The sequence below is a fragment of the Bos indicus genome, chromosome 10, assembly GCF_029378745.1.
Source record: "Bos indicus isolate NIAB-ARS_2022 breed Sahiwal x Tharparkar chromosome 10, NIAB-ARS_B.indTharparkar_mat_pri_1.0, whole genome shotgun sequence".
In the NCBI taxonomy this organism is placed as follows: Eukaryota; Metazoa; Chordata; class Mammalia; order Artiodactyla; family Bovidae; genus Bos; species Bos indicus.
In genome coordinates this window covers 12,739,412-12,749,788 of record NC_091769.1, presented here as the reverse complement: position 1 = coordinate 12,749,788, position 10,377 = coordinate 12,739,412, and the positions used below count along the sequence as shown (strand labels likewise).

Sequence of the window (10,377 nt, the reverse complement as noted above, 5' to 3'; positions counted from 1 at the left end):
GAAGCAGGGCACTGGAGAGCGCTTCAGCACTGCCTCTGGTGGTCGGTTTGTGGATGGGGGCGGGGTTCTCTAAGGATTAGAGAGCCGAAGGCAGAACCGTGAGCGTGGCGGTTCCATGGTGTAATGGTTAGCACTCTGGACTCTGAATCCAGCGATCCGAGTTCAAATCTCGGTGGAACCTGTACTCCTTCCACTTTTTGGTTTGGGTTTTGTTTTTTCCCTGGCCACGATTTTTAAGTCATGTACTTATTCACAAAGTGACTCTTGTACACCTGCGGGGTATATGTGTCTTTGAACTAAGGAGGGAGGGAATGCCACAAAACTCAGTTGCCTAGGAAGACCACATGCATTTCCTTCAGTTCTGTACTGTTACCTAGGTGTCTCCTAAGTATCCTCTACACTTAGCCCTTTTTTTTTTTAACCTCGGCCCTCTTCGAAAGCTTCCATGAAAAGGTGATTCTTTTTGCTAGAATTTTCAACCTCCAACTTCATACGAGGGCAGGCACTTTCCACTCCTTCTCTCCAGAAATCTCCCAAACTGTCTCCAGATGTATTCACAGAACCTCGCCCACCCTCCTCATCAAAATTCATCAAGAACTTCTTGAACCCTTTTTGTCATCCTTTAAGCTTAACCTGGTTATATAATTATTTTCTTTAACATGCAGAGCGAAGGATGACAATTTCCATTTTTTCAGAAATGTGGATGGGGAGGTTCAAGTGATTTCCAAAGATCACACAGCAGGGCCTCCCTTTATGTGAAGAGACTTATGGCTCAGTGGTAAAGAATCTGCCTGCTGATGCAGGAGACTGGTTTGATCCCATCCCCTGAAGGAGGAAGTGGCAACCCACTCCTGAAAAATCCCATGGACAGAGGAGCTTGGTGGGCTATCCAGTCCATGGGGTCCCAAAGAGTGGGATACAACTGAGTACATAAGCACTATATTTATGCCAAAAAGTTTTTCCCGTTTATTGTCAAACCTCACTACACCTGTGTGCAATTTAGAGTTTTCATCAAGGGTGCCTGTAGTAAGTAGAATAAAGGCTCTCCCAAAATGTCCACGTCCCAATCCTTGGAACCTGTGAATATACTAGATTATGTGGCAAAGGGGAATTAAGGTTGCAGGTGGACTTAAGGTTGCAAATCAACTGACTTTAAAACAGGATAATTATCCTTGGAGTCTCCATGTGGGCCTAACGTCCTCTCAAGTGTCCTTAAAAGTGGAAAAGGGAGGTCAGAGGGTTGTGGTGTGAGAAGGCCTCAACCGGCCCTTTTGGCTTTGAACATGAAGAAAGGGGGCCAGGAGCCTAGGAATGCAGAGGCTTATAGAAGATGGAAAAGGCAAAATATAAATGAGAGGAGATGGAAAAGGCAAGGAAACTGAGTCTTCCCTAAGGCCACCAGAAAGAACACAGCCCTGCTGGTACCTTGATTTTAGCCCAGGGATACCCATGTCACACTTCAGACCTATAGTACTGTAAAGTAATACATTTCTGTAGTTTCAAGTCACCAACATTGTGGTAATTTGTTACAGCAGCAATAGAAAACTAATACAATGCCATTTTCAGTGCTTTCCAAAGCAATATATAGCAACAGAAGGTTTACCAAAGGGTCAATAACAGTTCTGAAGGAGTAACTCATGAGCAGATTGAGCAATTCTGGCAACAGATGCCACAGTTCAGAGGGACTGAGATAATTAGGAAGAACTCCCTGGGGACTTCCCTGGCAGTACAGTGGCTGAGATTCTAAGCTCCCAGTCCGGGGACCTGGGTTGGATCCCTGATCAGAGAACTAGATCCGAATGCCATAAGGTAGACTGAAAATCCCATGTGCTACAACCAAGACCTGGTGCCCTGGTGCAGTCAAATAAATAGGAAAAACAAAGAACTACCTGGAAGGGGAGGAGCTAGCATTGACTCCTGAAGGAAGAAGCAAGTAAGGAAGCTCATCTGGGGAAGTGGAGAAGATTAGACGATAAGAGCATGTTAAGTAAGGCCATTAATGCCAGAGAAATAATCATGAACTTTTCCCCTTAAGTCATTATTTCTCAATGTGCATCCTGAGAAGGTCAATAGTATTCCTCAAAGGAAGGGTTTCATGCTCAAATAGGTTGAAACGCACTGTACACTGTCTCTCCTGCCTTAGAAGTTCCCCTAATACTCTGGTGTTTTAAAGTCTAAATATCCCACTCTGAAGGGAAAAAATTTTAACTGTGTGAAACAGAGCATTTCTCAGGTTCACCTGTGAACAAAAAAAAGAACAGAGTATCATTCATCATTCATTTGCACAAGGATTAAATCACAACCCATTGCGGTCACCCACAGTGCAAGAGTGCATCCTGAGAAGAATTTAAGATGAAAAAACCTGGATAAGGCATTCTGTGCTTTGGATAAACAGCCCCGAGCTAGTTAAGATGCTTAAGATGGTTAAGCATAGTTAAGTTTTTTCCCATACAGAAGTTTTAACTTTTTATTTACTCAAATCTCTCACAGTCCTTTGGTTTCTGAATGTTGCATATCACATTAGAAGGCTTCCTCTCCACGCAAGATTTTTTCAAAAAACTTATTTCTTCAAAGATTTTTAAAACTTTTTTCTCCATCTGAATTTTATGTAAATTGAGAGTAAAGTAGGGATCTAAATTAGTTATTTCCAAATGGATAGCCAATTGTTTCAACATCATTATTTGAAAAATCTTTTCCCCACTGTTACAAATATCTAATTTATTATAAATAAATTTCATACATATAAATAAGTCTATTCTTTAATCTTCATAATATACCTCTGACAGCCAGAGAGGAACACTACTCAGATGTCCCTTCAAAAAAGAGGCTGTTGGGGACTTCCCTGTGGTCCAGTGGCTAAGACTCCGTGCTCACAATGCAGGGGGCTTAGGTTCAATCCCTGGTCAGAGAACTAGATCCCACGTGCCGCAACTAAGAGTACGCATACCACAGCTAATGATCCTGCTTGCCACAACTGAGACACAGTGCAACCAAAGAAATAAAAGTAAATATTAAGAAAGAGTCTGTTGTGAGAAGTATAGTTTGCTGATGGTCTCCAGTTGCCACACCTCCAAGGCCCACACTCCCTCTGGACTGTTCCCAGACAAGGACTGAGCACCATAGGGATACTAGAACTGGACCAGTTCTGTCCAAAATGGGACTCTTCTAATGGGTACTCTTTCTCTAGATCTCTCCATTGCACTAAGATTTTCTCAGAATTGCATTATAGTCCGAGGTTCTTCCTATCCAATCCTTCTTCTTTCCCACTCTCCTTGCATAGGTATTGATCCTAAATTGTGATCTGAATGCCCCACTTCTCCCTTTTGTCTTCCCCCCCACCCCCAAATGAATTCTTATGCTTCTAATTCACCGGGTCATCTTCCAGAGGACCTGACCCCGATACAGTCCAATTGGTCAACTTTTCTCTTCCTATGCCGATATCACATTGCTGTATCACGACTTTGCAGTCTATTTTGATATTTCAATGTGGATTTTTGGTTTTGTTTTTTGGCTGCACTGGGTCTTCATTGCTGTGCAGGCTTTTCTCTAGCTGTGGTGAGCAGGGGCGACTCTTCATTGCAGTGCTCAGGCTTCTCATTGCCATGGCTTCTCTTGTTGCAGAGCATAGGCTCTAGGCGCGGGAAGGGTTTCACTACTGATCATTAAAAATACCTTTTTCAGAAATGAAAGAATTTGCACAGGATATCCAAAGATATGAGATTCTGCCTATAATGATGCAAAAGAGGGAGATCTAAGGCTTAATAACTATTTGGAAGAATGATCAATAGAAAGGGGGAAAGGATAAAAAAAAGAAAGCAAAACTGTTGCCATTAATTTCAGGCATGTCTAATTTCAACAGCTAGTAAGAAAACCAAAAGGAAGTACCCAGTAAAAAGCCTGGAAATATAGATTCAGAAATGTCTTGGCCCTAGAATATATGGAAGAAGCAAATTCTGGAATATATCTCATCTTCCACAGCCTGGGAGCAGCTCTAAAAGATTATTGAAAACAAACTGGGAACTGACAGGCCTGTGTTTAAACTCCAGCTCTGCCATTTACTGTTGTACTGCTTTTAATAATTTACCTAATCCCACTGAAGCTTGGTTCCTTGTCTGCAAAATGGGACAAATGTGATTGAAATAGTATATAGCTTGCACCGTACCTGGCACATAGCAAATGTTCATTAATGCTCTGGGTCTCAATTGGGGTCAGTTTTGACCCCAGGAAATTTGAATATCTGGAGACCATTTTGGTGTATACTTGGGAGGCACCACTGGCATCCTGTGGGTAGAAACATTCTATAATAGACAGGACGTCTCCCCCACAACAAAGAATTATCTGGCCCAAAATATCAACAGTGCCAAGGTTGAGAATCCTGAGTTCATTATAAGGATTATCCAGAGGCCAGGCCAAGACCTATGATGGGAAAGGGCAGGATGCAGTGAGCATCACCTCTCCATCCTGCCTCATCTTCCAAAAGTTGAGCATATCCCTCAAACATCAGGAAGGATGTCCAAGACAGACATACCTCTCTTCATAAAGCAGAGCCCATGGACCCACCAACCTGATACAAAACACTTCCATATGAGGATCCTGTTTGTTAAGTAAACAAAGCTCAGTTTTCTATTTCTTGACCCAAAAGGATTTTTACAGTGACATTCAGTTTGTAACTATTTGTTAAACCCTACGTATCAGTTTTATGCACATTTTTGTAATGACACTAGGTTTGCTTCACCATAAAAAGAATTTTTTGAGAGAGAAAAGTAAACAGACGTAATAAAGTGATAAGATTTGTTTTCTGTGCTTTTTGCCTTTTCTACTGAGTATATTATAAGGTAACAAATCGTATACAAAACCAGGAAATTCTCAACTTTGATTCTGATTATAGTCACTAGAGCACCGAGTCTTAAAGAAAGAAAGAATTTTAAAATATTTATTTATAAACATGTATTCTATATAAATATTTATAAACATGTATTCTATATAAAAATATATAGAGAGAATACATGTATATTACAAATGGCTTATTATTTATAAACAAATGCTATGTAGCTCAGCATAGATTTTTTTTCCATATCATGAAATCTGAATTAGAATAACTTCTAACTTTTATTTTAATAGTTTACTCTTCACATATTCTTAGCCTTTTAGGTTTGGTACTCATAGATTATAAATCATATGGCACAATCATTTTTCAAAAACCAAAAGGAAGGACACCAAGAGAGTGAAAAGATCACCTGTAAATTCTTACAAATACTTACAAATCAAATATATGGTAAATGATTAATATCCAGAATACATAAAGAACTCTGACAACTCAACAATAACAAAAAAACATGAAAATGGGCAAAGGACTTCAATAAACATTTTTCCAAAGAAGATTTATGAACCACCAATAAGTGCGTGAGAAGATGTTGAACATCATTAGTCATTAGGGAAATGCAAATCAAAACCACATGAGATACCACTTCACACTCATAAGGATGGCTTTTATTTAAAAACAAAACAAAATGAAACAGAAAAAAGAAGTGTTGGAGAGGATGTGAAGCAATTCGAAACCTATACATGGCCGATGAGAATGTACAATAGTACAGACTGTGTCAAACAGTTTAGTGGTTCTTTTAACAATTACACTTACAATTACTATATGATACAGCAATTCTACTTCAAAGAAGTGAAAGCAGAGACTGAAACAGATACATGTACACCAACGTTCCCAGCATGGCCAAAAGGTGGAAACAACACAAGTGGCATCACAGAGGAATGGATAAGCAGAATGTGTCATATACTAACAATGGAATATTATTCAGCCTTACTAAGGAAGGAAATTCTGATACATGCTACAACATGAATGAATCTTGCAAACAGTATGCTAAGTGAAATAAGCCAGGAGTGAAAGGACAAATACTGTCTGATTCCACTTATATGAGATACCTAGATTGAGTAAATCCCTAGACGTGGCGGTAGTGGTCAAGAACCCGCATTTCAGTGCAGGAGATGTAAGAGACATGGGTTCAATCCCTGGGTCAGGAAGATCCACTGGAGGAGGGCATTGCAACCCACTTCAGTATTCTTACCTGGAGAATCCCATGGACAGAAGAGCCTGGTGGGCCACAGTCCATAGGGTCAGACATGACTGAAGCAACTTTAGCACAGCACAGCACAGAAAGGGAATAGGGAGTTTTTGTCTACTAGGTACAGTTTCCGTTTGGGATGATGAAAAAGTCCTGGAAATGAACAGTGATGATAGTTATAAAATTATCATAAATGTACTTAATGCCACTGAACCATTTAAAATGGTTAAAGTGGTAAATTTTATGTTATGTGTATTATTTATTTATTTGGCTGCAATGGGTCTTGCTTGCGACATGAGGGATCTTCTTTGCGTCATGTGATATCTTAGTTCCCAGATCACAGATCGAACCTGCATACCCTGCAATGCAAGGCAGATTCTTAACCACCAGACCACCAGGGAAATCCCTGTTACATGTGTTTTAACACACACATAAAACTAAAAGGAGTTGGATCTCAGTTTTTTAAAAATGGACAGAAACAGGAAACAGAAGGTCAAAATAAAAGGAAAGATAGTTCTAGAAAAGGGATGTCAGAGGATGGGGAATGCTACTATGAATTCCTCAGTCTTCCCAGGAACTCTGTCGTCCTGGGGCCGTGTGCCTTTTTCTGACAGCCTCCCAGAATTCCTGTGGGCTAGCTGCTTTCTAGCAGCTAGAAAGTTAGCTTGTTCATCCTCATCCCACCCAACCTGGAACTTCCACCATGGCAGAGAAACTTCTCTGAATAAATACCAATTACCAGCCCCCTTTCATCCTCCCTCTCCTACCCTATCCCTATTGTGTGTTTTACTACTGCACCTCAGAAGAGGGAATTTGCTTTGGCATCGTGGGACTCCATCAAGTCTATGTAATCTCCTATGTGAATAAGAGCCATGCTCGCTCAAAAGAAAAGAAAAACCTAGCTGACCACCAGAGTCTCATTTTTGTTTCTCCATCATTTACTTGGAAAAAAGCTGGGACTTTTAGTAATTTAAAAATTTAAAAACTGCAATACTAAATTGGTCAGGGTTACCAAAAAAGAAGATAAAAGTGACCCTTTTAGAACAGAGGAATAATTACTACACGACCTAGTCAATCCACTCTTAGGTATTTATCTAAAAGTTGTGAAAGCATATATATGTATTAAAAGTTGTATGTGAATGTTTGCAGCAGAGTTATTTGTAATAGCAAAAACTGGAAAGAGCCCAAATGTCCATCAACAAGTGGATAGATGGTAAATTTTGGTACAGTATATCCACACAGTGGAATACTATTTGGCAATAAAAAAGGAACAAACTGCTGATACATAACAACAAGCTGGATGAATCTCAAAATTATGCTGAGTGAAAGAAGCAAAAAGAAGAGTACATAATGTATGATTCCATTTATACAAAATTCTATAAAATGCAAACTAACCAAAGAGTAGAGAAGGGAGAGAGGGATTAAAAGATAAGAGGACATTTGAGGGGATAACAAGTACATCTGTTATCTCCATAGTGGTGATGGTCTCACAGGAGTACACAAACATCATAATTCATCAGATTTCACACTTCCTACGTGGTTTATTGTTTTGTAAAAAGAGACAACAGGAAAGCACAGTTCAGTTCAGTTCAGTCGCTCAGTCGTGTCCAACTCTTTTCAACCCCATGAATCGCAGCACGCCAGGCCTCCCTGTCCATCACCAACTCCCGGAGTTCACTGAGACTCACGTCCATCAAGTCAGTAATGCCATCCAGCCATCTCATCCTCTGTTGTCCCCTTCTCCTCCTGCCCCCAATCCCTCCCAGCATCACAGTCTTTTCCAATGAGTCAACTCTTTGCATGAGGTAGCCAAAGTACTGGAGTTTCAGCTTTAGCATCAGTCCTTCCAAAGAAATCCCAGGGCTGATCTCCTTCAGAATGGACTGGTTGGATCTCCTTGTAGTCCAAGGGACTCTCAAGGGTCTTCTCCAACATCACAGTTCAAAAGCATCAATTCTTCAGCGCTCAGCCTCTTCACAGTCCAACTGTCACATTCCATACATGACCACTGGAAAAACCATAGCCTTGACTAGACGGACCTTTGTTGGCAAAGTAATGTCTCTGCTTTTGAATATGCTATCTAGGTTGGTCATAACTTTTCTTCCAAGGAGTAAGCGTCTTTTAATTTCATGGCTGCAATCACCATCTGCAGTGATTTTGGAGCCCAGAAAAACAAAGTCTGACACTGTTTCCACTGTTTCCCCATCTATGTCCCATGAAGTGGTGGGACCGGATGCCATGATCTTCGTTTTCTGAATGTTGAGCTTTAAGCCAACTTTTTCACTCTCCACTTTCACTTTCATCAAGAGACTTTTGAGTTCCTCTTCACTTTCTGCCATAAGAGTGGTGTTATCTGCATATCTGAGGTTATTGATATTTCTCCCGGCAATCTTGATTCCAGCTTGTGCTTCTTCCAGTCCAGCGTTTCTTCCAGTCCAGCGTTTCTCATGATGTACTCTGCATATAAGTTAAATAAGCAGGGTGACAATATACAGCCTTGATGTACTCCTTTTCCTATTTGGAACCAGTCTGTTGTTCCGTGTCCAGTTCTAACTGTTGCTTCCTGACCTGCATACAAATTTCTCAAGAGGCAGATCAGGTGGTCTGGTATTCCCATCTCTTTCAGAATTTTCCACAGTTTATTGTGATCCACACAGTCAAAGGCTTTGGCATAATCAATAAAGCACAAAAGAAGACAAAAGTTTCTCCCTGATCGCTAATATTCTTTTTTTAATTTTGAATAGTCTATTTTTTAGTACAAATAGATTCTTTTTTCCCCACCAAACTTTAAACTTTTTATTTTGTACTGGGGTATAGCCGATTAACAATGTTGTGGTAAATTCAGGTGAACAGCAAAGGGACTCAGCCATACATATATAAGTATTCAATATTCTTGAAAGCAAGGTTGGAATACCCAGATGCCACACACACACACACACACAAATCCTTGCTGCTCTCACACTCACTAATCACCGCTGCTGCTAAGTCACTTCAGTCGTGTCCCACTCTGTGCGACCCCATAGACGGTCAACAGCCTATTTCCTTTACAGTATCTGAGATGTATCTGTTCCCATTCTTAGCCACTGGCCCACTCTAAGCCCTCCACCCCCATTGTTAAGTTACAGCCTAGTCTTACCCTCCATCCAACATGCAGGTGGCTGCCAGAATAATCTTGACAGAGGACATCTCCAACTCCTGTTATTCAAAGTCATCATAGAAAAGTTATCGATGTACATCCATGCCTGAAAACAAAAGAGTATTTAAAAAAAAGTTAGTAGTTCTTATCTATGGAGAGAAGGTGATTTTTATTTTCTCTCTTTTTCTATATTTTACAGTAGTTTTTTTTTTTAAGTAAAAATATCCTTATTGGTTTTGCTTGTTACAAAAAGAATGAATACTTGCTGTAAAATATTCAAATAATATGAACAATATGAAAATATAGTAAAATTAGAAAATGAAATTTGTTTCCTCCTTGTGATCAACATTGTGGTTTCGTCTCCAACATCCACTCTACGCCTTCCATTCAGGAAGCAGCCAGGCAGTTTGGGTGAGATTATCTCCACTCACAGCTTCAGAAATAGCTTCTGGAATGGTCTAAACCAGCAAGTCTTAACCCTAACATCCAAACCCTTATATTGTAACAAGCATTTCATAACACTGCCTTACCATCCTGACTTGTAAAATCAATAGATCATGTATTTTGATATACCTTCTATTATGACAAAATGCTATAATATAAAGGAGAAATAACAGGAAAACAATACCTTATGAAATATTATGTATTTCAATATGGAAATGCTTGGGCACGACTATAATAGAAGATATAATGAAGTAGTTAGATGTTTGTACCTAATGGCAGAATCACCATTTGTTGGACAGTTTTTGAGAACTATGTGTCAGGGCAAACAGACAGAAATCCCGTTTCATGGAGCTTACATTCTAACAGGGTAGTGGGATTACAAACACCAAACAATTGGCATAATACAACAGAACACGTAAGTAAATTATATATTACATTGTAAGGTGATAAGTATTACGGGGGTAAAAAGTAGAACAGGGTAAGGAAAAACCAGCATTCAGAACAGTAGGGAAGTGGGTAATAAGTTGCAATTTAAACTAGTGGTCAAGACTGCTACCAAGACCATAACATTCAGTTTGAAGGAGGTGAGGGAATGAATCATGAATGATACTTCTAGGGGGAAGTATCCAAGCAGAGGGAATAGCCATGCAAATAATCGAAGGAGGAAGCCTCTGTAGGGAGTATTCTGGGCTGTAAGTAGCCAGTGAGGTGGCCTGAAGTGAG

At 40.0% G+C, this 10,377-nt stretch overlaps 1 non-coding gene across 1 annotated transcript; it reads left to right on the top strand.

Annotated features, from left to right (window-relative positions):
• The first annotated feature begins 109 nt into the window (after nt 1-109).
• On the top strand, nt 110-181 carry TRNAQ-CUG (transfer RNA glutamine (anticodon CUG)). The gene has a single exon. It is a non-coding gene; the product is annotated as a tRNA-Gln (tRNA).
• Nucleotides 182-10,377: the final 10,196 nt, after the last annotated feature.